The following is a 27,968-nucleotide window of genomic DNA, read 5'->3' as shown; positions in this document are numbered from 1 at the left end:
CCCTGTTTCAGGGTTTATTTTTAGTTCTGGCCCTCAGGAGTGGCCTCCTCATTCATCAGACTTAATGCCCTTGTTTTCTTGCTGAGCCACCCAGGAACATTGCAGAATTGCAGGACAAAATTATTATTATTAATATTATTATTATTATTATTACTTTGTATCTTAAATGTCTTGTACACATTTGCATTCAAGCTTGTTTAATGCACAAAACCAACAACATAAGGCAGCCTGTCTTCTAAGAAAACTGAGTCATACATTTATCAAACATAAACTAAATGGGACCACAAGTGCAGTGATTGCGAGAATGAGCATAATACTAACGTAATGGATTGATATATATATATTATATATAATGGTCTTTATGTGTATCTGTGTACACCTTCAACACAACACTTTAACAATATGGTCACATTGTATATATAAACCATATAAACAACTGATCTTTTATCTCAAGCACAAAGAAAGGCCCAAGACACGGTTCACTGTGGCCAGCCAGTCTATTACACAGACCTCTCGTTCAATGGTCTGAGTCTGCGTAGCGAACATGAAAAAAAGGCACCAAACCTTTCCCTTTGTAATGTTGTCTGTGTCTGCCGCACTACAACTTGAACCCCTCTGGAAACAGGGACTAATTGCAGCAAGTGTCATATTCCCGTCCCCCTGGACATCTCCGCACAAGCCCACTTTGATTGGGTAGACCAAAGCAGTGCTGATCATTACAAAATACACCACACTTGTCTTGCCCACTGTAAATCTTCAACAATACAACCAGTGTGCATGTTATATATTTTTATTGTCTATGGATTTACTATTGCAGCAAGGGGGCACTTTCTTATTTAACCTACTTTAAAAATCAGGAAGGTTTTTTTTTTTTTTTTTTTTTTTTTTTAAAGACAAGAATATTTCTTTTAATATTTCCAAAATAAAAACCCCAAAAACACACCAACATACCTTTATGGTTTTAATAAGCTTTTAATTGCTTACAAAATAACTTTTTATAACAACTGATTATAAGCCGTTGGCTTTTTTTTTCTTTAACATTTTATTTCCAAATGAAAAACACAACCAACATATTATGAAATAAAAGAACTTCACAAAGCAGCAGATTTTTTTTCTTTTTCTTAAACATTCCCAAAATCACCATGCAATTATCTTGTAAAATCCAGTACTCAACTAAAATACATTGAATACATGACAACTTATCTACAGTAGTTATTTCCTTTCCAACTTCTCTCTCTTATTTCTGCAAAGATAGACAGCTTATCTCACAAAATGACAGCAATTCTGTAAATAACGTCCGTTATATGTACTTTTTTATATTGGGAAACTCCTTTATGACTTCCTTTCAGTCAAGTTACTAACAGACCCCTTTTCAGAACATTTTCTTTGAACAAATACTGTACCCCAATTGTTCAATGTTAATGCAGTTAGTTAACCTTTGACAAATACACTGATACAATGATTTATTTGTAACACAGTAATGAACAGAATTATAACTAGAACTAAACTAGAAAACAAAACACACACAACGCAGCTCCCTGCCATAATGATGTTTAATTAGAGTAGAGCTTTTAAAAAAGACAGAAATGCTTAGTCACAGATGCAACTGATATTAATCAATTAATACATTTGGTCTAAATAGCTATTGCAGGCTTGAATATTAAACTGTATTATTAATTGTGCATTACGTTTGTCTTCAAGCTTTTTCTAGTTTCCTCATTCAGTTAGTGAAGGTATGATCCGAGCGTATTCACAATCTCAGAACACTGATCAGTGTTCTTTTTGATCCTGTAGAAATGCTCCACATACTCTGATCGACCCAAAAGCTCCACGAAGTCTTCGTCATGTGTAATAATCAGCAGCTGAAAGTTACGCTGGTGGGAACGGCTCTTAATTATCCTGAAGCAAAAGAAATGTATCATGTACAATGTTTATTAAAATATTTTACCGGCAAAAACACATGGAGATCAAATGTCTGGTTGATTAGTTGCTTACTATGTTGGTAAACTGCTCTGCAGACACCTCAGTCTATCCTACTACAAAACATATTGCAACTTCCATTATACCAAACCGGCATGCTATAAGAGTCAAACCATAAAACAAAGAAATTAAACCACCAAGATATCACTGTATTTTACTAAATGTATCTGATTTTTAAAAGAAATCTGGGAAAACATTACCACGAACTACTGAATATAATTAAAAACATAAAAATAAAAAAAACATTACGGAACACAAGGTTATTTAAGGTTACTAGGACATAATACTGGGTGTGATGTTTCTACACCCTGTCCTCACATTGTCCTGTAATCCAGCAGTCTGGACTTCAATAATGCTTGTATGACTCAACTGTTTAAAAAAAGATTAGCAAAAGGCTCCAGCAATGAAGGCATTAAAAAGGCAATCTAAGTCATCCTGGATAAGGGCATCTGATAATAAATAAATAGATAAATAATTAAATAATAATAATAATAATAAACCAAAGCTTGACTTTGTTTCTTATAGTTTCACCTCAAAGTGCAGCATTCGTCCTGTAATATTAAACATTTATAAAAACACATTTTTCTGACATGCATTTGAGAACAGCCCTGTGATGATTAATATTTGCTGCACGCTTGCATGTTAACAAGGCAGCACCACACTGGGCAGCCAAGATAGGAATGACTTCAGAGCCCCTTGAATACTTACTCGACTAAAGCATGCGCCAGTTACTCAATGTTTTCTCGATCAAGATTCGTGGTCGGCTCGTCCAGAGCCAGGATCCCACAGTTTAAACAGAATGTCTCAGCCAGGGCCAGATGAATGAAGAGTGAAGCAAGAACCTGAGATATACATTACATACATTACTTACAGAACAATCTCAAAAGTATTCACCCCCACCTTGGACTTTTCCACATTTTATTGTGTTATAACATGGAATCAAAATGGATGTAATTAGGGTTTTTTGCCACTGATTAACACAAAAAAAGTCCATAATGTCAAAGTGAAAAATAAAATCTACAAATTGTTCTAAATTAATTACAAATACAAAACGTAAAATAATGGATTGCATAAGTATTCACCGCCTTGAGGCAATATTTAGTAGAGGCACCTTTGGCAGCAATTACAGCCATGAGTCTATTTGGATAAGTCTCCTCCAGCTTTGCATATCTGGACACTGCCCATTTTTGCCAAAATTGCTCAAGCTCCGTCAAGTTGGATGGGAACCCTTGGTGAACAGCAATTTTCAACTCTTTCCACATATTCTCAATTGGATTGAGGTCCGGTCTTTGACTGGGCCACTCCAGGACATTGACCTTTTTGTTTTTAAGCCACTCCAGTGTGGCATTGCTTGTATGTTTGGGGTCATTGTCCTGCTGGAAGATTAATCTTCTCCCAAGTCCCAGGTCTCTTGCAGACTTCAGCAGGTTTTCCTCCAGGATTTCTCTGTACTTTGGTGCATCCACTTTGCCCTCTATCTTCATGAGCTTTCCAGGCCCTGACACAGAGAAGCATCCCCATAGCATGATGCTGCCGCCACCATGCTTCACGGTAGGGATGCTGTTCTCAGGATGATGTGCCGCGTTAGACTTGCGCCAAACACAGCGCTCAGCGTTAAGGCCAAAAAGCTCTATTTTGGTCTCATCAGACCATAGAACCTTCTTCCACTTGGTCTCAGAGTGTCCCACATGCCTTCTGGCCGAGATTTGATGTGAGTTTTTTTCAGCAATGGCTTTCTTTTTGCCACTCTCCCATAAAGGCCAGTTTTGTGAAGCACCCGGGCTATTTTTGCCATATGCACAGTGACTCCCAGCTCAGCTGTGGAAGACTGTAACTCCTTTAGAGTTGCCATAGGCCTCTTGGTGGACTCCCTGACCAGAGTCCTTCTCGCCCGGATACTCCAGTTTTTGAGGATGGCCTGTTCGAGACAGATTCACAGTTGTGCCATATTCTCTCCAGTTCTTAATAATGGATTTTACTGTGCTCCGGGGGATATTCAATGCCTTGGAAATGTTCTTATATCCTACCCCCGATTGGTGCTTTTGAAGAACCTTATTCTGGATTTTCTTTGAATGTTCCTTCGTCTTCATGATGTAGTTTTTGTTAGGAAACGTACTAACCAACTGTGAGACCTCCTAGAGACAGGTGTATTTAACCTGAAATCATGCGAAACACCTTAATTGCACACAGTTGGATTCCATTCAACTAATTTTGTGACTTCTAAAGACAATTGGTTGCACCAGAGCTTATTTAGGTGCGTCACAGCAAAGGGGGTGAATACTTATGCAATCAATTATTTTCTGTTTTATATTTGTAATTAATTTAGAACAATTTGTAGATTTCGTCTTTCACATTGTTTTGTGTTGATCAGTGGCAAAAACTCAAAATTAAATCCAATTTGGTTCCATGTTGTAACAATAAAATGTGGAAAAGTCCACGGGGGGTGAACATTTTTGACAGCCACTGTGTGTGTGTGTGTGTGTGTGTGTGTGTGTGTGTGTGTGTATATATATATATATATATATATATATATATATATATATATATATATATATATATATATATATATATCGCATTTTTCTCCCCAATATCTAAAAATGCAGCCCTAAAAAGGTAAAGTTACAGGATTTAAACGACACTGGAACCCTGCACATATTTGGTCATTTCTAAAAAGAGAAATAGGATATGGTTTTCCTATCTCTTCTGCATATTTTTAACTACTTCATGTGATCTTTATCTGTTCTTTTTTTCTGAAACGAAGCTAAGGAAATGCACCACTGTCAGTTTTGGGTTTTTTTTTTATCTAGTTTTTATCTCTTGTCACGTAACTTCAGAATCCTGTTGAAGTATCATGATTATTTCTGTAAATCAGGGCTGAACCTGCAGACTCTTTTTTCATAAATTGTCACAAGATAAAACAAATACCCTTAAGCATTAAGGTAGTCTTATTAATATAACACTTGGTAAATGTGTGTTTCCCTGATATACTGGGTTATCACAAACTACTTCCTTGTACTGCTGCAATCAAATATCAAGTCCAGCCTGCCCAGTTGTTCATGAGAATTAAAATATCTTTTGATTGAGGTTCCATCTTAAGACATGGTCCGTGCGTGAAGTAAATGGGGGCATGTGTTTTTAGATTTGTTTTTTATTTTGCATCTTATAAACTATTTCTGCATTGCCTGCAGGTGTAAGTAAGGTGACAATGCTTATGAGAGTGACCGCATTCCAGCACTAACAAAGGGAACACCTCTAACATGTCTGAGCAAATGTGGAGTACAGGACCTGCCAAAATGAACATTTGAACAAAAAGTCAAAGCAATGAGTTTCTTTATCATTACTTCAGGTTCTTCTTGGCTGGTTTAGTTTGAAAGAACGCGAGATCGACCCCGCCCCTCTGACTCAGTTCTGTCGGTAAAGGCTACAAGGCCATACCTTCTGTCCAGCACTGCACCTCCCTCTCATATCCAGAGCTGCGTCACCCTTAATCATCACAACTCGGTAGTTGTAGGTCCTCCTCTTCTCCGCCGAAACACTGTCATCGACGTCAGATCGGATCTCAACATATTCAATGTCTACAGGAAGCAGGGCAATAGAAATGTTTTGCAATTACTGGGCTGGTCACAGTTTCTAACGAAAAGCCTAGACAGAAGTATAAAATAATCTTGTCGATCTGTTCCATTTTCATGCTACGGAATTTCATGATTGCCCTGGGGTGGAGTGTGGGGATACAAATTAGCAAACAAGAATGAGACAATACTGTGGTTTACTATCCTAAGCAATACATTACCCTCCTGTGGTCCTCTAAACAAACTGTTACACATGGTATAATACCACAAAATAAATTCCATCCCATAATCATATCTTAATACATGTTATATTATTCCGGAAAATGTTTTTTGTAATATAATGCAATAGGCCTTCAGAACATTAATGCTATTTCTAGCTTTACCACTAGATGGTGTGCTCTAGTGTTAAAGTGAAATAACATACCAGGAAAGACTAATCACACAAAATACTTGCTTATGGTTGCAATGCTTCTGTGATCTATGAGGTGTTACATCTAGTCTTGCAAAACACATAAAAAAAAAATAAAAAAATGCTTTAAAACAGCCGAAGCATTTAGGACACAAAATAATGAGAGATATATAAATATTCTCTACCTCAGTTTTTTAGGCCAAAGAGTTACTGTATATTGAATATGTTATACTGAGGATACATTCAATCTATTTATAGTACACTATAATGAATATTTTAAAAAGTTACAGCATGTAGTAGAATAAGCTGCATTTTACAGAGATCAGATTGTCATCATACATACATATTATATATATATATATATATATATATATATATATATATATATATATATATATATATATATATATATATATATATATATATATATAGCTCTGGAAAAAAATTAAGAGACCACTGCAAAATTATCAGTTTCTCTGGTTTTACTATTTATAGGTATGTGTTTGGGTAAAATGAACATTTTTGTTTTATTCTATAAACTACTGACAACATTTCTCCCAAATTCCAAATAAAAATATTGTCATTTAGAGCATTTATTTGCAGAAAATGACAACTGGTCAAAATAACAAAAAAGATGCAGTGTTGTCAGACCTCGAATAATGCAAAGAAAATAAGTTCAGATTCATTTTTAAACAACACAATACTAATGTTTTAACTTAGGAAGAGTTCAGAAATCAATATTTGGTGGAATAACCCTGATTTTCAAGCACAGCTTTCATGCATCTTGGCATGCTCTCCACCAGTCTTTCACATTGATGTTGGGTGACTTTATGCCACTCCTGGCGCAAAAATTCAAGCAGCTCGGCTTTGTTTGATGGCTTGTGACCATCCATCTTCCTCTTGATCACATTCCAGAGGTTTTCAATGGGGTTCAGGTCTGGAGATTGGGCTGGCCATGACAGGGTCTTGATCTGGTGGTCCTCCATCCACACCTTGATTGACCTGGCTGTGTGGCATGGAGCATTGTCCTGCTGGAAAAACCAATCCTCAGAGTTGGGGAACATTGTCAGAGCAGAAGGAAGCAAGTTTTCTTCCAGGACAACCTTGTACTTGGCTTGATTCATGCGCCCTTCACAAAGACAAATTTGCCCGATTCCAGCCTTGCTGAAACACCCCCAGATGAGTCCAATTTTCAGCTTTGCCCAACACCTGGTCGTCTAATGGTTAGACGGAGACCTGGAGAGGCCTACAAGCCACAGTGTCTCGCACCCACTGTGAAATGTGGTGGAGGATCGGTGATGATCTGGGGGTGCTTCAGCAAGGCTGGAATCGGGCAGCTTTGGCATGAATCAAGCCAAGTACAAGGTTGTCCTGGAAGAAAACTTGCTTCCTTCTTCTCTAACAATGTTCCCCAACTCTGAGGATTGGTTTTTCCAGCAGGACAATGCTCCATGCCACACAGCCAGATCAATCAAGGTGTGGATGGAGGACCACCAGATCAAGACCCTGTCATGGCCAGCCCAATCTCCAGACCTGAACCCCAATGAAAACCTCTGGAATGTGATCAAGAGGAAGATGGATGGTCACAAGCCATCAAACAAAGCCGAGCTGCTTGAATTTTTGCACCAGGAGTGGCATAAAGTCACCCAACATCAATGTGAAAGACTGCTGGAGAGCATGCCAAGACACATGAAAGCTGTGCTTCAAAATCAGGGTTATTCCACCAAATATTGATTTCTGAACTCTTCCTAAGTTAAAACATTAGTATTGTGTTGTTTAAAAATGAATATGAACTTATTTTCTTTGCATTATTTGAGGTCTGACAACACTGCATCTTTTTTGTTATTTTGACCAGTTGTCATTTTCTGCAAATAAATGCTCTAAATGACAATATTTATTTGGAATTTGGGAGACATGTTGTCAGTAGTTTATAGAATAAAACAAAAATGTTCATTTTACCTAAACACATACCTATAAGTAGTAAAACCAGAGAAACTGATAATTTTGCAGTGGTCTCTTAATTTTTTCCAGAGCTGTATATACATACATACACGCACACACTCTTGTATTATTATTACGATTACATTTTAATTGTTTTAAACAACTCAAAACGCATTGGAAAGCATGTTGTGCTAGGTAATGTGTCTGCTCTACTGCTCTCTTTTTGTTGTGTACTCAGGACCTGGTTGAGACCACAACAGTTCAGTTCTACTCTTTTGTAAACATTTATTAATGCTAAAAAGAAAAATGCAGTAAGATATTAGGTACTGCAGTGTCTAGGTTAATTTATGTTACTGTTCACTTTGTGTGTTTATATACATTTTTTTTCAGTTATACCACAGTTCGACTTACTGGTCATTCGTTGGCAGTGTGTTATTTCTTGCTTGTTAAAAATGAACAGGAAAAAAAAACGGTTTGATTTTGTTATGGAAACGCAAAGGGCTTCAGCAGTGATCAAAGCGAAGGCTGCCTTGCAAACTCACAACAGAAAGGATCCTAGTTCATGTGCCAGGTTAACATCCCATTCCAACACAGGATCCCCAAGCCAGAGAACACGGACCTTGCCAATGCACCGTGGAACTCACGTGCAGCACGAAGGAGGCTGTGTGCTTTCGCCACTGCCAATCCCACCATACACCTGCTGTGGTAGCACGAATATGATTGGCTATAAGCTGGTGCAAGAGGCGGGTGCATGCGCCTGGAAACATTTTCTGATTGGTCACCACTATGAGCTATTGATATCCAAATGGCTTAGAGGTTAACTGCGTATGCCATTTACACGTACCTGTAGAGCAGTTCTTTTGGGGGTGGGGGGGGGGGGGGGGGGGATGTATTCCTTTCTGTATATATATAAAGTTTTTTAAATGAGTATTTAAAAATGTAAATCTATATGCAGGTAATGGGCCAACCATTAAAAAAAAAAAAAAAAAACCCACGCTCAAGAAAACCCTGATCTCCAAAGGTCTTATCATAGGACCCACAGCACATTCTGGTTATTACAAATATGCTGCTATTTCTCAGCAAGCAGCGGTAACAACTGAACAAGATGACTTGGCACAATGCATTTAGCTAAAGTCAATGATCAGATAAAAGCCATAGATTTCCTGTGTTACCACATCCATGCTTTATTAGATTAGATTTAAACATTTTAGAGTTTTGCAGCTGTGAAAAAAAAAAAAAAACACTACCTTTTAAAAGGGTTTTTATTAATATAACGATCCTAATATTTCATATCCTATTATTTGCGTGCTGTATGATTCCCTGCTGTCATTTCTGCTCAGATCATTATTTGCCCTGCTTACTAACTATTCCGGCAAAAAATTGTTTCTGAAAAGACTCATCAAGGCTTTGGGGATATGAGGCGGGAAAGTATATCATTACTGCACTCTGCATGAAGCCGATGGGTGAAGCACAGCAAACTGAAGCTCGTGTAACACTGATGTTTCCTCAGTTTACCTTAACATAAAATAAGCCTTGGCTTGAGCATCTTCTCAAAAGCAAAAGTTTGTTTTTATTATTTCTTTACTGCAAGGACTTAACAGCATACTGTGTGCCATCTTGACCATAAAAAAGTCCCATTATGTAAACCCTTCTTACTTTCTCAGTTGCATCACTTGTATCTCTCCCATTTCTTTTAAGTTCCTACCTTTTAGCTGCAACTTCTTTTCACCCCTTAAATAGTACAATTCTATAGTAGAGCTCTATTTATTTGTACTGTGGATGTATAAACAGTACGAACAAGCTATGCACATTTTTGCAAAGAACTTGGAAGCCACTGCCATAGATAAAAAGGCCCTCGCTAAAGTGACTTTAAACTACAAGAGCTTGATCCTGTAACTGATTACCTATAAATGATGACTGTCTTATTTGTCTGAAACTGCAGCATGATGACTCTACCACTTCCTGTATTAGATAAAAACCCACCAGAGACCGGGAAGGGTTTCCTCCACAGATACTTAAAGCTGCAGCACACTCCTACATATTGTTATTCTTAGAAGGCAACGCTCACCCTGTGTATAAAGCACACACCCGAGCTGCCTTGCTGTACCCCCAATAGACCCTATGGGTTATCCATTAATACGTCAACCAAACTTTTATGAATTAAAACAAGACATGCATGTCAGGGTATCCTCCACTTTTACTTTTTGTAATAGCTAAAAGTTTTCAGTCACGAAGGTCTTTATAGCAGACACAGGGTGCTTGGTTCGACTGAATTGTAATGTAAAAAAGGGTAGTACAGACCTCTGTAGTTGTGCTAATAACAGAATCTAAGCATGTCCTTATCACATTCCTTCAAAAAATCTGCTTATCCTAATGAACAAGATGGGGGGGACAAAAAAGGATGTAATGGATCACGTATTGTGTAACAAAAAGTTTCCAAATACCTAAAACCAATTTATTATTATTAAAAGCATTAGTATACAACACTTACTGTAGGTGGCAAGGCGTGGCTGAACCTTGCAAACTAATACCGAAATCTGCAGTGACGTTCATGAGTGGCAGTGAAAATTAAATGTATTGATACGTGACTTATGTTACATTGCAACCAACCAAGCTATAGATGTAAAGGCTAGAAGGAGAAGATTGCAGCGTCATGGAGCAACCTTTTCAAAAGCCTTCCTCTTCTCACAGACTTCCAGGTAACAATCAATGTGGCTTCATGAAACCCAGCAGTTACCATAGCCTTGATTGTGATCTAATGAAGTTACACAGGATGCTGCTTTAAACAAGGTCAAAGGAGTCATACTGGCTTCATTCTAATACAGGGGTGTTTATAAGGTTGAAATGGCTTTCATTCTGAATCGTGTATGGTTGTCAAAGCTGTAATGGATTTGTACTGTATTAATAAAAGTCTTACACCTTAAATCTGAACAATAACATATATAAAAGCCAGGATCGCTGCGTTTAATTTCTCAACAGCGGGTCCACTTCTTTTAAACCTGTTTCCGGTTTCACTGGACTTAGCTCATTCTTTAAGTACCAACCCCTATAAATACCTAAATGGAATTTATATTAAAGCAGGTACATATCTAGCAACTCCCTAAAGCAGTTTCAGCTCTGTAATGCAGGTTACCAGATACATGTTATGCGCTTTCACGTCCAGCAGTTCACTGCTACAGAGAACCACTTGTGAGAAGTATATACATTTTTTGAAGAGCAGGCTCTTCTTTTGGGTATGTCAGAGTTCTATAATTGGAGGAAAGGTTAACTCACTGATCAAGTGTCTTGTAGTAAATATTCAAGTCCTTATTTGCCAGCTGGGTGGTCCTCATTACAATCATCACGTCTCTGAACTTCTCTTCTGCATCCCGATACTGAGGCTCTCGCAGCTCTTTCTTGAAGCGAATGACCTCCTCTTCGAATCCCTTCTGCCTGCCCATTGCCAAGCTCCGATTCTTTTTATAATCTTCCACTGTGTTATCCAGCTCTCTGCGTTCACTTAAAAAAAAAAAACTAAAAAAAACCCACTAAATCCTTAAAAGGGCCCAGTCCTGTAATCTGAAGCACTTCAGAACCTGGTACCAGACCTAAGCCTCTTACATATGACATATTTAAACTACCCTCCCCAGCCCCCTTATCTCATATCTGTATCTGTGCATCTCTGCAATGCACAATCAATGTGTGTCCATGAGCTAATAACTTGTGGAAGGACCAGTCTGCTCCATAGGCAGAGCTACAAGGGAAAGGTGCAAACTAATGGCTCCTTCTAACTAAATTACTCCTTCTCTTGAGATTTTATTGCCATCTTGACCATAAAAAGTCCCATACCGTAAACCCTTCTTACTTTCTCAGCTGCATCACTTCTATTTCTTTTAGCTGCATCTTCTTTTAGCTCTTCCATCCGCTTGCGTAGAGTCATGTTAAAGTTGCGGCCACCTCTCTTGGACCTGTGAAGCAATCAGGCACGCATTACTGACACGATAATTGATCACAGTGTAGATCAGAGAGGAGCGAGCATGAAAGGACAGTATTCCAAGCACAGGCTCAACCAACATAGTTCATATTCATTCACTGCCAACATACTGTAAACTACTCTGTAACTCAAAACTTGTATAAATCCTGGAATAAGTCTACTACTATTAAAAAGTTGACATTACTAATGCCATACATTTGACTCACAGTGTTAAACGTAACCGTTTAACACTGTGAACGTAATCTATTTTAACATCCTAAAAATGCGGGTTAGTAACCAAAATGGTAGCTTATGTCTAAATTTGACACAGCATTATTTTTTCAGTTTTTTTTGTACAAATAAGAACTTTAATATTTTGCAAAAGACAATGAAAAAGCAGTTTAATCATTTTCGTGAATCACCTTAAACAGAAACAGTTTCCCATATCTATGAGATCTATCACATTGTCAACACCACTGAAATGCAGTCAGTGTTACAATGCTTACTGTAACTCAAACAGAATGCAGTTTCCTTTAGCACCTCAAAACGGCAAGCACTAGTGAATATAGTTTGCCCTTTAAACGATATATGGGACTTGGTACAGAATTAGCAGTCCGAATTTTGACTTCGACATACCGTAAGCTGATCTTACGCAGTGCTGGTAGCCTTGAGACTATTTCATGCAAATATATGCAAAGAATCCCGTTAGCTGAATGTATGCTGTAATCTTTTTACAAACCTGTTTGAGGATTAGGAAGAAAAAAATAAAATACGTACATGAGCACAAAGGATTTGTGAATAAAGACAGACCAACACCGTTTCACTTGCCTTCTGCATGTCAATGTCTTGTCGGATGACCGATTTCTTTGTTAATCTTCTCCTTCTGTCGCTCAGCCTCGTGCAGCTGTGAATTTGTGTCCTGCAGTTCCGTCTTTTTTTGCTACAACACATGGTACAGAGCTGAATAAATAACATGTGCTAGAAACGGTAAATGGGAATTTCTAATGCGAAGGTTCGCAACTTTACCTCTTTGTATTGTTCCTTCCCTTCTTGAACATATTTCTCTACTTCTCTCTCATGGGCACTGATGTTTTTAACCTTTTCTTTAATTGTGTTTATTAATAAGAAAACTCAAGTTACAATTTTAGGCCTTCGAGTGCTAAGCGGACTTGCATGTTAAAACTCAGTGACATTTTTCAGACCTTCTCCGTTGCTTCATCATTTTTGTGGTTCTTCCTTTCAATTAAGTCCTGTTTCTCTTGCTGACGTTTTTCCAGGTTAGCTGAAAGTGGAGATACCTGCTCTTTAGCATCCTAAAAAAAAATAAGAAAAAACTGATTGTCTGCCAAATTTGAAATGGCATGCCAGTTGTTATCAAGTTTTGTCAAGACATAAGTGTTGTTATTTGGAAACAGTAACTTTAGATAAGGAGAAGTGACACTTCTGAAAAAGGAAAAACTGGTAAGAATATTCACTAACAAAAAAAGAAAGACAAAACATAGGGACGTGTGCCCATGTGATTTGTCTTTGGTTCTAAAGCCCTAATAGTCAGCAGAAAATGTGATCAGACTACCCATCTCTCTCTATAAAGACTGTCTCTGTTGTCAGATCAGCACTGTATCGGTCTACCCGTATCTCTCTATACCTGACTGTATCTCTGTTGTCAGATCAGCACACTGTATAGGCCTACCCGTATCTCTCTATACAAAGACTGTATCTCTGTTGTCAGATCAGCACACTGTTCCTCCAGCTGCTGACAGCGCTGCATGTCACTAGAAATCTGCAGTTTTGAAGTACTGATTTCATGAACGTTGCTTTTTAAAGACTGGATCTGCTCCTGCTGATCTTGGATCATTTTCCGCTTCAGCTCAATTCTGCTGGACGCTAAAGAAAGAAAGAAAGAAAGAAAGAAAAAAGAAAGAAAGAAAGAAAGAAAGAAAGAAAGAAAGAACGTACATACCCAATGTAACTGAAATACTAAATAACAGCCTATTGTACATTTTCAAGCAGTTAACTAATTTTCAAGTTTTATTTTCCCCAGCTCTCCAGTACAATACAAAGAATCCCTACATATAACAGAACTGGTTTTGAGGCGGTATTATGGGGCCTTATTTACCTACAGTACAAGTTAAATATGTACCCCTGTGACTATGGCTTCCACTGACTTACCCGTGTCCGGTTTAAGTTGTGACTCCTGTTTCTCCTGATTGACCTGCTGGACTGTGCGGCTCAAGTCCAGCCCTTGGAGCCTGGCAGCCTGCTGAGCAATTCTCCGCTCCACATCTCTCAGGTCCATCTAACACAACAGATCAGGACATGCCAATGTTTGAATTGCAGATTGCTGCTACCCCATTGAAAGGACTTTGAACTAAAACACCCAGTGATTAGGTACCAGGAAGCCACTTTTCATCTATAGTGTTACCTTTGTGACCAGTGAATAAAAAAGGTAAGAAAATGGATTTTGAAATCTTGATCTGTTCACTAAATGAACTACTTTACAAACAGGATACTGATACGTGGACACAAATAAATCTTACAGATTTAATACATTCTTGCTAATTTCAAAACACAAACTGTGCAAAAAAAAATAAAATTCAGAGTGTCTCAAATGCTTATGTGTTGAATGCATCCCAGATCTCATTCAACAAAAAATGTACATATTGTGCATTTGCTTATTTTACCTTACTAAACATTTGAGTACTGGACTAGGATGTTTATCTTGGACGTTTTTATCTGAATTCCAACAGTTAAGGATAAGAAGTGGACTTTTTGGTGTTTATTAAAATGTCAATCTAGTGTACAAATTGTAATGGAATGGCCATTCAGCTGGTGGCCTGTCCATGTTGAGTCCAGGAAAATAAAATCCTTAATTGAGTTTTTTTTTTTTTTTTTTATTAAATGAGACCACATCTACAACATTTCATAATCGTGTACTTGTTTTATAAACAGAAAAGTAAACCCAGAAAGTTCAGAGTATCCCCACTTATTAAAAGGCTCCCACTCGACAGGATGCGACTACACGGTTGTCATTTACCGCCTATCTTGTTGAATTATAATGCACACAAAAAGCTTGAGTGTCCAGAATATTAGGGGATCTTTTGCATGCCTTCCACATATGAACGTGTGGGAAAAACCCACAAAATTCAATTGAAAAGAGTAAACTCGCTTCAGAGTGTATGTATTTGTTCACAATTTCTATCTGGACACCACCAAAATGTGTGTCTTTGAAAAATGACATTTCTACCTGGTATCTGTCCATAAGTGAAATGTCCTGGAGACAAACTTTTGCAGTCTCCTCTTCAGATATCAGGGTCGCTAGATGTGTCTCCAGCTCCTCAATATCGCTCTTGAGATGCTCAATATCATGGTTTACATTCTGCACTCTGTTTCGTAGCTCAGGCAGGTCTTTCTCCTTTAACTCGGATATTGTTTGCCTTGGAAATAAAAGTGCAGTATTATTTTAAGAACGTTTCCCTTTGCAGTTTGCGCATTGAGCATTTTACTTGTTGAGAGAGAGAGAGAGAGAGAGAGAGAGAGAGAGAGAGAGAGAGAGAGAGAGAGAGAGAGAGAGAGAGCTCCATATATATCTCCACACAGCTATGGCAATAACTTTTGCATCACCTAGAATTTTAGATTCAATCAAAATGTAAAAAAAAAAAAACAACAAGACAAAACTTTATGAACATAATTTAGCTCTTTTATTTAACAATGTAAAATCAATGAAACTACAAAATGATATCGCAAAAGTCTACCGGAAGCCATAATAATAGTACAGTATTTCATTTTACTTTTGGAAATGTCACATTTTTCAATTTTCTGCAGTTTTTCATTAAGTATATGGAAAACTACAAAGCAGTGTGCAATTCAATATGTTAACGTAACATTATTCAGCAGGTTTCATTTGTCCTCATGAAGCAAAATTAGTTCATTCTATAGGCTGATGCACAGCTGTTTATTGGTCTCATAATTAGTTTCAGAGCACCTACTGAAGCTGAGATGTGTATAATCTCCAACACAAGGAAGACATCTTGTGGCAGCAATGAAGCTACTACAGTTTTCTGCTGTCTCCATGCCTCTGTTTCCAGAGAGTTGATTCAAGGGGAAGCTGACATTTATATTATGTGAAAGACAGACCTCTTGTGGCTGTTATGAAGCCACTACAATTCTCTTTCTCATCTTTTATCAGCCCAATTCATTCATCACAAGATTGCCATGACTGGGCCACTGACTATTGCGATTAACATAAAATGGCTTGAAATGGGTTAATCTGGGTCCACCAGCTATATAACAATTAAGGTATCAAATATGAAGAATTACTTTTGAAAACGGCTTCAAACTACTGAAACTGTTCAATTCAATTTTAAATTAGTTACAGAAAGCACTTTACAGATTTGTTATATTATCTTAAAACAACCACATTATCACCTTATTTGGGTATCATTTCCTTTAACAATGACTATTGTTTGTTAGACCTGTACAATAAGTAATTTTAGTGCAAATGACTTTGTTTGTACTAACCGATATGTTTTTTCGAATTACTTTAAATCATGCACATGTGCAGGCCAGAAAGTTATGCTTTATGAGCACCACTGTATATATTTTGAGATGTTTTTTTGTCACACGACAATGCATTTTAACCAGCCCTACCCAGAGGCTCTCGTTACCTTATAGGCTTGAGCGCCATCATCTCATCCCTTCTTTTTTCCCTTCTCTTCAGGTCTAGTTCAGTGTTCTTCAGTTTGTCTGGGAAAAGCTGCAGCTTCGACTGCAAATCATTGGTCACATCTTGTAGCTCCGCCTCCGATGGGAAGAGCCTCTGGCAGACAGGGCAGCAGGGCTCCTGATCTTCAGTCAGCTGGCTAATAAACTGCGTGTACACAGCTGTGGCTCCAGCAAGCATGGCTTCAAACAGGAGAGAAAATAACAATTCAAAATGCAATGCTTTAGAGCGGATGTGTTTGTCTGTGTTTCAGCTGTCATTTTTTTAATATAAAAAACTAAACATCCAGTTGTGTCCAATCAGGATGTCCTAATATTGTTTATCTGCAAGGTTTTTAAAAATCACCTACAGGCTTGTGCAACCGTAACCAGGGGTGCACCGCGGACTTTTCCCCTTTGCAACTGAGAGTCAGTAATTGGAAAATCGCTGTAAAGTTTCCTTTGAAAGGGTATACTTAACTGATGTTTTTCAATACCATTTAAAAAAAAAAAATCTCTTTTATTAATAACTTAAAACGGCCAAAAAAAAAACCAAAGCATTTATTAACAGTTATATTCTCCTTAATTGTAAATGCTATATATATTTTATATATAGATAGATAGATAGATAGATAGATAGATAAAAAAATTGGAAATAAATTAAACATTATGAAAGTTTAAATGATAGGAAGTATGCTTTTAATAGTGCTGACCTACCTCTCTGCTTGGAAGACTTTTCAATTTCATCTTGCAGTTTAGTCAGGTCCGAAAAAAATCTTGACTTCCGCACACATTGAAAAGCTTCTCCTCGTAGTTCGCCAGCTGCTGCTCCTTTTGTCTGATCTCAGTGCTAATGTGACTTTTATTCTGTTCTCCTGAAGCCAGGTCCTTACTCTAAAAAAGGCAAATAGAAAACTGATTTTTAGTAGTTTATTGAATTCCTTAGTCACACTAAGACTAATTTAAAAACAAGTTTTTGGAATTATTGAAGCTTTGTAAACCATGGTTGATTTTCTGAACCACCAACTAGAATAATGTAATCAACATAAAACACTATTTAATTAATCTAATTGAAAAAATAACGTGTGTTAAAGTTAAGAGCTTTTACTTCTTGTCCACTAGAGGGCGACAACAGTAGAAAACCTAACAATAAATAAAATGCATTAAGCTTATTTAAAAACTGCAGATTCAAATAACAGCACAAAAGCTACATTTCTCATTTGATATATTAAAGGTGTTACAACATGAAAAATTGGATATCCACGCAATACCCTTTTAAATGTGTCCAAAACACAGCACATCTACTCCTTACTAGCGACATCTGCATCAGTGTAGAAAGCAATGGGATTTTGCTGTGTGGTCCAGTGGTTAAAGAAACAGGCTTATAATCAGGAGGACTCACTGTGTGACCCCGAGCAAGTCACTTAACCTCCTTGTGCTCTGTCTTTCGGGTGAGACGTTGCTGTAAGTGACTCTGCAGCTGATGCATAGTTCACACACCCTAGTCTCGTATCTTGTAAAGTGCTTTGTGATGGTGGTCCGCTATATAATATATATATTATTATTATTATTATTATTATTATTATTATTATTATTTTCATAGCCTTGGGTCTGCCTACTGGCGATATTTATCCCATCATTTGAATCAAATAAATACACCTCAGATCCCAGATATTGTAAAATGCATTGATTCATTTTGAGATCATACTTATTTACAATTCCACCTCTACTGGACAAGATGTACTTATGCAGTCCATCCTAGGGGCGCCAGATGTCTCCATTTCCAGCAAGCCTCTTTACTAATGAGAACATCTGTTCTTTCAGGGCTTTAGTTTCTGAACTTAAGTGTTGCCCACCTCAAAAGCCCCTCTTTGCACTTAACAGCAAGGCCAATGTCATTAAAACATGCAGCCCCTGTGTTTACAAATATGATTTTGTTTTATTGTAAGATTGTTAACAAACACACACACACATATATATATATATATATATATATATATATATATATATATATATATATATATATATATATATATATATAGTGCCTATAGAAAGTCTACACACCCTTTTTTCACATTTTGTTGTAACAGTGCCTCAGAGTTTCATGCATTTAAATGAGGACTTCTTTCCTCTTATCTACACACCATAATTACAGCTGTGAGTTAGTTAGGATGGGTCTCTACCAACTTTGCACACCTAGATTTGGCAATATTTAACCATTCTTATTTACAAAACTGTTCAAGCTCTGTCAAGTTCTTTGGGGAGCGTTAATGGACAGCAACTTCAAGTCATGCCACAAATTTTCGAATGGATTTAAGTCGGGGCTCTGACTGGGTCACTTAAGGTCATTTACCTTTTTGTTCCTTAGCCATTCTAATGTAGCTTTGGCTGTGTGTTTTGGGTCGTTGTCATGCTGAAAGGTGAACTTCCGTCCCAGTTTCAGGTTTTTTGTAGAGGGCAGCAGGTTTTGCTCAAGGACTTCTCTGTACTTTGTTCCATTAATTTTCCCTGCTACCCTGACAAGTGCTGCAGTCTCTACCGATAAGAAACATCCCCATAACATGATGCTGCCACCACCATGCTTCACAGTAAGGATGGTGTTCTTCGAGTGATGCGCTCTGTTGGGTTTGAGCCAAACATAATGCTTTGCACTTAGGCCTAAAAGTTCCATTTTGGTTTCGCCAGACCACAAAACTTTTTGCCACATGGCTACAAAATCTCCTGAGTGTTTTTCTGCGTACTTCAAACGGGATTCAAGGTGGGCTTTCTTGAGTAATGGCTTCCTTCTTGCTACCCTACCATACAGGTTAGATTTGTGGAGTATTTGGGATATAGTTGTTGCATGCACACTTTGACCAGTCTTGGCCATAAAAGGCTGTAGCTCTTGCAAAGTTGCCATTGGCCTCTTGGTCTCTCTGATCAGTCTCCTTCTTGCTCGGTCATCCAGTTTGGAGGGACGGCCTGATCTAGGCAGGGTCTTGGTGGTGCCATACACGTTCCATTTCTTAATAATCGTCTTGACCGTGCTCCAAAGGATATTCAAGGCCTTTGATATTTTTTTATACCCATCCCCAGATCTGTGCCTTTAAACAACTTTGTCCCGGAGTTCTTTTGAAAGCGCCTTGGTGCTCATGGTTGAGCCATTGCTTTGAAATGCACTACCCAGCAGAGGGAACCTGCAGGAACTGCTGAATTTATCCTGAAATAATGTGAATCACTACAATTTAACACAGGCAGAGGCCAAATAACTTGGTGTGTGATTTTGAAGGCTATTAGTTACACCTGAGCTAATTTAGGGTTGCTATTACAAGGGGGGTAGACACTTACCCAACCAAGCTATTTCAGTTTTTATTTTTAAATAATTTTCTAAAAATTTCTAGAATATTTTTTTTCACTTGGAAGTTGAAAAAAAAAACAAAACAATTTTAATGCATTTTAAATTCCAGGCTATAAGGCAACAAAAGGTGAAAATATTGAAAGGGGGTGTAAACTTTCCATAGGCACTGTGTGTGTGTAAATATAGCATTCAATCAACACACCATCCACAGAAAGCTTTTTATATTTCTATTGATATATATATATATATATATATATATATATATATATATATATATATATATATATATATATATATATCACGACACTCGATGTGTGCTGTGAATGGAAATGAGGTGGATGACTTCTTAAAAGTATGGTATCATCACACAATCTAATTTGTCACCCATGTGTCAAATGTCAAGGTACGTGCAGCAAACTACTTAGTGCATTTCCTCTATCCATATATAGATTTTTACAGAAGTATGGCCCATTTGCAAGATTCTAAGGTGCAATGGGTAGTCCCATCATGGCAGTGTTACACTTTGGGGATTTCTTGTTGCACCAAGAAAATGTCCTTTATACAATCTCTTACATAACCATGACCGCTAAGTTCGTTTTGCACAATATCCGATTAGAATGAGGTATTTTGGTTTTTTTTTTTTTTTTTTTTTTTTTTTTTTTTATAAAAATAAATAAAAACAGAACACATATTCAGCAGCAAACTTGACTGTAATAACTGAATGTTTATTACAATGATAGTCAAGGTGGACAATGTACTGCCTTCTAACCTGTTTTGCAATATAAAAGGTCGCCTTATAAAGGTGGGGGTACTGCATACTGCTGGCATACACTTTCTCTGAAGACTAGCTGTTTTATTTGGTACTGCACCTTATCTTTTTTTGGCATTTCCATTTGTGTTCTTGTTGTTGTGTGCATGTTTATCAACTCCTTCTGCTGGTCCAGTTTGTGCTGGGCTCGGTCAAGCTCCACTTTCTCCTGCTGAAGCACAGTAACCTCTGATTTTAAACTTTCTACATTGGAGCTCTCCACCACAGCTCCCGCTCCTTGAGAAAAAAAAAAAAAAAAGATCAACGGAATCTTCTTACAATCTTAAGTTATTCAGTTGAGTTTTGACTAAACGTTAATTTTCTGTTATGGATTCAACTGGTCAAAAATGTTGAATGTTCTTGCTTACTGCTTTCATGAGTTCCTGCTCCAGCTCCTGCAATCTGTCTGATGATCCCACCAACTTCTGAAGCTCTGACTTGACAGCTTTCAGCTCCAGCTGCTTTTTGCTTTGAATATCCTGCTTCAGGTACATGGTTTGCTCCAGTTCCGTCTTTTCATCTCTTATCTCGTCGATAGACTGCTGTTTCATTGTTTCTTTCTCTCCGAATTCCCTCTAAAGACAAGCACACAATTTGGTGACTTCAAACATCTAGAAAACTATAGCAGAAGATACTTGTTTACAAGAAAATGTATCAATCTATCTATACTGCAATCTTAATGAGAAGCAAAATGTAACGAGGAACTCAAAGATTTTTCTTTTTTTAAGCTTACTAGTGTTTTTTCAGTTAAAGTTTTGGCCCAGAGCATGTTGGGGGTGAACGTGAATGTAGGTGGTCAATCTCAGTTACCAGTACATACTCCAATAGGGAGAAATGAAAAATTCCTCGACAGTTACTATTTTACACATATCGGATATACTTTACCTGCAGTTATTACAGTTTAAGCCCAAGGGAGGTACAGCGTTGCAGATAATTAAAATTACCTTTTGTCTTAAAATATGCAGACTGGAAATCTTTTAGCAATTCTGAAACTATTTAATATTCTATTGCAACACCCATGCAAACAAGTAATGCCACTTTGGATGAGGCTAGACTGACAATGTACAGTGTAGACTCCAAGTAACAGCTAATTTTTTCCCCCCACTTGTGAGGAACCCTGGATCATAACCAACTTACGACTCACTGATTGCACACAGTCTCAGATCTCCATGAAGTGTGGAAGGGATTCTCAACTCTGTCTTCTGGAACCTGATCTAGTGTTTTTTTTATCTTGTAAATCGATAATAGTTTGTTTAAAGAAACATCTAAAAGGATGCAACAGCAACAAAAGCCTGTCACCCAGCCCACTAACTGATTTAGATAAAGTCAGACTTATTAAAGAAAAGCACTGAAAAAATGAAAGACAAAACCATATGTCAAGTAACAGCTATGTCTACAGAATGACTCTAGTGTGCTACGCTGACATAAATTCACTTGGAATATATTCCTAGTTTTTCCGATCTATTCAAGATCTCCTTATACACTCAATGCTGGCTCGTTCCAGTTCACAGTGACAATCGTTTGATCACCTTTCCTTCTACCTCACAGTTCTCTGGTGATTCTGATACATTTTTCTCAACTGATCGTCAGTCCCTTGGAACACCTAACAGCGTAGTTAAGCTTTATCAGTAATGCTTCACAGGGGGGCTCCCAAGTGGCGCATCCAGTAAAGGCGCTCTGCGTGAGTGCAGGATGTGCCCTATAGCCTGGATGTCACCAGTTCGAGTCTGGGTTATTCCACAGCTGACCGTGGATGGGAGTTGCCAGGAGGCGGTCCTCAACTGGCTGAGCGTCGCCAGGGATGGGGAGGAGTCTAGGTTGGCCAGGGTGTCCTCGGTTCACCACGCACCAGTGACCCCTGTAGTCTGGCCGGGCGCCCGTGGGCTTGCCTGTTAGCTGTGTTGTCCTCCTATGCTGTAGCTCCTGGGCAGCTGCATGGTGAATCCGCAATGTGTAAAGAAGCGGTCAGCTGACAGCACATGCTTCGGAGGACAGCGTGTGTTTGTCTTCGCCGCTCCCAAGTCAGCACACTGGTGGTAGCGGTGAGCCGAGCATAAATAAATAATTATTAGCTAAATAACAACATATAGTGTAAATATACAGCTTCTAAAAAAGGGCAGAGTATACACTATTTTGGGAGTGATTTTACAACAGACTTTCTACGCCTTCCTTTTCAACACAGTGGTTATAAGCTTAGTTGCCCACTTTGCAACAACAACTGGGGAACAACATGAATTGCAAAGCAGAGGAACTATGTTAGCTGGTTTCACAACGTCCTGCAAATGTCACAAGTCTATATTTAACTGGTGTGACCGCGTGAGCAAACCAAACTACCATCATGTAATCATTAGCTGATTGTGTTTATTCTACAGTCTTTGCAAATGCGCAAGAAGCTGCAGATGACTGCACAAAGTGTGCAGAGACACCATTTCCTAATTTCTATGAAATGTTTCTCACATTTACCCTCATCACTGGCCCTGTATTACTTATGTGCTAACTTTTATACCTTGAACATGCTCGATTACCTGGAAAGCTCATCTTTTTGGCCCAAAAATGTTACAAGTTTGACCAAAATACACATGCAGCTAAAAGTGATTAGCTGAAGATGAATGTGATGAAAGACCTAATCTTTAACAATCAGTGAAGGGATGCTTTCCTGTTACTCAATACAATAATAACACCAGACTTAAACAAAGCAACACATTAGAAAGAGTGTAGCTATCTAAGCAATGCCTTATTGTCCTGTATTTGCATGAACTCAAATTACTGAAGGCAATCTCATAGAAACATCAAGTCTTTTCCAGTTTGGAGAAGGGGGTTTATTATAGATGAATTGCCCATTTATTGTTGTATTAGTTTGACAGAGCTGCTCTGTGAGCTCAACGGTGGATCCCCGTTGCTGTCTTTCCATTGCTGTCTCCTCCTCTCACTTTGGTTTGACACTGGTGCATAGGAAATACCATTTAACTAATTGGGGGGTGGGGGGTGATGTCTGTGGCTACAACGCACTGGCTCTCACAAGGAGTGCCTGTATGCACTTTTACCACCACACAGCAACTGAACAACCCTGAATGCAGTGTCTAGGAGTCTCTAGGTTTACTTTAGCACAGGCAATTTACCTATTGGAACATCTACATATAGGTCAACAGAGTGTAGGTTGTGTAACAGCTCATTTTAACTACAAACCTTTTCAAGTTCCCTGTATGACAATGGGGTTTCTGAGCATCTGCTGCTATTCAGACAAGTTACCCATTTACAGCTTTACTTGGTTCCTTTGGTGGTCTAAACAGAGAGATTTGCTGCACATTACAATGATGGGTTTAATCTGTGATTGTGAAAGTAGTTTGTACCTGCTCCATTTTTTCCTCCAGTTCACAGTTGTCTTCCTCCATTTGCTTCTTCCTGCTGTCCAGAGCTTTTATATCATTATCAAGCTTCATCACTTTGACCAGGTTTTTGTCAATGTCTAACAGATGGTTCTAAAGTTGGTGGGGAGGGGGCAAACAAAAAACAAAATAGTAAGAAGTTGAAGTCAAACACCCTAATTACTCTAGTTTGAGATAAGGGAGGAATGTGACCCTCTATTAAAACATTCAAACAACAGTCACTCAAGGGTATTAAATCTCAGTTTAATTAGGGGCTACAGAGTCACATCAACTGAATGTGTGTAACATCAATTTCTGGACACTTCTTAGAAGAGTCAGGCCTAAGTGATGTGTTATTAGAAAATCAAAAGAAAATGGATGAAACAAAGGCAACTATTTATAAAATATGAGTTTTAATAGACTAGTTTCTGACAAGCTATTATCTGCTGACTTAAAACATGGTCAAGGGAATTACCTGGAACATCTGGGTATTTGCATATCTCTTACATACAAAAATGTTTGAGTATTTTTCACCTTGCACATTTACACAGCGTTATATTTTTGCCATTGTGGGTTTTTACTGAAGTGAATGTCAACCCTGGGTGCCGTATAGTGTTAATATAGTGAAACACAATATACAGGCCCTCATTAGCTAAGCTCTATCGTACACCATTTAAAAACATAAAAATGGCACCAGTACATGGTTTGTGGCATTTTTTCGGAATGCTAAGTGGTTGCTGTGTTTGCCAACTCAAGTCGTTGTGCCTGTTCCTGTCATTGCTTTGTGTGTCAAACTTATTCACTTCATTAGCACTAAGGAAACACTGACAAAAGCCCCTGGCCTTCAAACCGTAAACTTGTTAAAAAGAAGACTCAAAATTGAGATGGTGCGAAGACAAGTGTGTGTGTGTGTGTGTGTGTCAAATAAATCATGTCTCCTATTAACCTGTAACATTGATGTGTTTAAAACATCAGCATTTTCCAAACGGAGACTGCGAAGATGGGATTCATGTTCTGGTAAAAAAAAAAAAAATTAAAAAGGGTAAAAAAATTTGCAAGAAAAAAAATCTGACATTCAAATCTGATTTAATCTGATTTAAAACATTGTGATTTTAGTCTGAAATTATTGGGTTTTTCCTTTTTTCAAGTGCTACACTACATTACATAACGTATCACTCACTAGACTGATATGAAAAAAAATCTGTCCGAAAACTTTAAAGTATTACAGATCATGGTTCATAACCATAATGATGAGAAATGCGGGCAACTGTCTTTAATTAGCCAGTGTGCTGCAGGAGATTGACATGCCTTACAAACCGGTCCTGAGGACCCACTGTGTCTGCTGGTTTTTATTCCAACTGAGCATTCAATTACTTAACGAGACCCTTAATTTAATTGATCTTTTGCTTAATTAGACCTTTTTAATTGTTTTCAGCTCTTCAGAGTTGCATATTTCAAGTTAGTTATAACATTTTATAAGTAACTTGAACTTTGCAACTGTTTAAGAGTTGAAAACCATTAAAAAGGTCTAATTAAGCAAAAGATCAATTCAATGCAGCTGGTGGACCTCTAGACTTACTTAATTCTTGTGATGACCCCTTCCAATGTTTTCAATTCAGTTTTCTTGCCTTTTTGGGTGCAAACCATTGATCTTTGGACAGCAACCAACTCCCCATAGTCGTCTCTGAACTGCAGGCGAATCTGGGCCCTGACGTCTGTCTCATTGGCAACCTTATGCAACAGACATAATTATTTTAAACATTATGCATTACTTAGGATGTAACAGTCTGGCCCGGGGTGGGTCAGTATTACCTTTGCCCATAGAGTCTCTTGTAAGCTTCTTGAAAAATATTATGGGATATTCAGAGCAGTGTATACTAAGCATGTGTATAGAGGCACTTAAAATGCATATATGGACACCTTTTCCAGTGTAGTCAACCTAATACCTGTTTTGCATTAAAAAAGATTGCTGATACCATCAAGCTTCCTGTCTGGCTTGTGAATTAAAAATAACACAATGAATAGTCTGCAGACTGCAGTATAAGTATCATGAAAACGTAGATCTCCCTGACTTCCATTCCATTCTAGTACAGTATACAGAAAATCAAAGTGTTACATTAGGGACTAGTTGCTCTATTCCAGTTGTGATCTATAATACTTATACTGTACATTTAACTGCTATAAAAAAATAAAATAAAATAAAAGCTTTTGAATCAAACTGTGCTTTGAAATACAAGAATTAACTTCTAAACCTCTCAAACAGTTGAAAAAAAAAAGTTTTTGATCTAATCAGAATGAATTAAAGAAAACATTATTTAAAAAAAAAAAAAAAAGGTCCCATGTATACACATGGTCATTCAACATACAGTTTGGCCAGCCCCATTGGGTCCCGCTAGTACAGTTAAGGGGCTGAAGAAAGAGATTTCTTGTTTCTCTTTATCTTCTACTCCAAAGCTCCTCACTCGAGGATGCTCACCTTTTCAATCTTCGACATCTTGCTGTGTCGTCAGAGGCTGCGTCTCTGTACCAAAAAAAAAAAAAAAAAAAAAAAAAAAAAAAAATCGCTGCAATTGGAAACTTCACCCCAAAACATCATTCCTGGCCTCTACCAATTCCTGGTTTTATTATTAGCTAGCTTCACAGACACTGCTTAGCTCTAAACTTGGCTTAACCTACCTGAAGTAACAGTAGTCCATGATAAGTGCTAAATGAGTTTACTAGGAGTTTAATAAGACACACCTGAGATTGTTACCTATACGTTGTGACAAGCTTTTAGTCAAACCTGGAACAGCACAGAATCTGGATACCAAACAAAAATCCACATTTGTTGCTGATGTGTGTATACATGAAACAGTATTAATACTATGGACTACTTAGATAATTAAACAAAACAATGTTTTAGGGACCCCATGCTCTGGATGGCTACAGCAGACCCCGCTCTAGCTCCGGCTCCAGAACCGGAGCAAAGCCAACCAAATTATCGGTTATGTAAAATACAGACTTGTATTTTCTTATTTATTTATTTACCCGCCTTTGTAATGTTACATAGCACTCATTAACACAAGCATGTGCAGCGATTAATAATGTTTCTGTTGCCCTGCTTGAGCGCAGCGCAGTGACTGTCCCTCCTGCTAATTCAAACATACACCTGCCCCTGACACAAGTTAAGGTAAAGTCAAAGTTTATTTTATATTCATTTCTAATTATGCGTGGCACTATAATTTGTTACCGTACTTATTCACGAACTCAACTTATTGTCTTGCCGCGTTAATATACGGTCCCCTGTACCCGGAAACAAAACACTCACACTTCCGTATAAAGCTCTGCTATGTTCAAGAAAGTTCGTGAAAGTGAAAGAAAGTAAGACTTAATTCATTGTAATGTTGTGTGATGTTAATGTAGATAACAATATACATGCTGTCACAATATGAGTGAAACTTTATGTTAAGTAACAATTTTAAGCATGCATTCATTTTACGTCATAAAATATGTTTTTTTTTGCGACATGTTTTTTGTACATCAATATATTTGAACCATTTTGTAATAAACATATATTTGGTTTTTAGTCCAACGTTTTTTTTGTGTGTGTGTGTAAAAATAAAGGGGCGGAGAGCTGCCCTTTACTTGTCAATGGCATATCTGGCAGGTGTCTGTAACACAGTATATATATATATATATATATATATATATATATATATATATATATATATATATATATATATATATATATCCATGTTCGTGCAGCAAATTATTGTTACTTAGCCAATATATAACTGCATTTTACTCAACAGATCAATTTAAGTAAAGTCAACTATTTATTGACTGAACTCCTCAAGTATTGCTGAACACCTTGTCTGGTATTGTATATACCCACTGGAATGCTGGGTACCCAGTAACATAGAGGTTCCA

At 37.7% G+C, this 27,968-nt stretch overlaps 1 pseudogene; it reads right to left on the bottom strand.

Moving 5' to 3' along the window:
• Positions 1-1,071: 1,071 nt before the first annotated feature.
• LOC121296788 lies at positions 1,072-27,355 on the bottom strand (annotated as a pseudogene).
• Between the last annotated feature and the right edge of the window lie 613 nt (positions 27,356-27,968).

The sequence above is a fragment of the Polyodon spathula genome, chromosome 22 (genome assembly GCF_017654505.1).
Source record: "Polyodon spathula isolate WHYD16114869_AA chromosome 22, ASM1765450v1, whole genome shotgun sequence".
Taxonomy (NCBI): domain Eukaryota; kingdom Metazoa; phylum Chordata; class Actinopteri; order Acipenseriformes; family Polyodontidae; genus Polyodon; species Polyodon spathula.
Note: the sequence above shows the minus strand (reverse complement) of the source record. Positions and strands in the feature narration are given on the sequence as shown.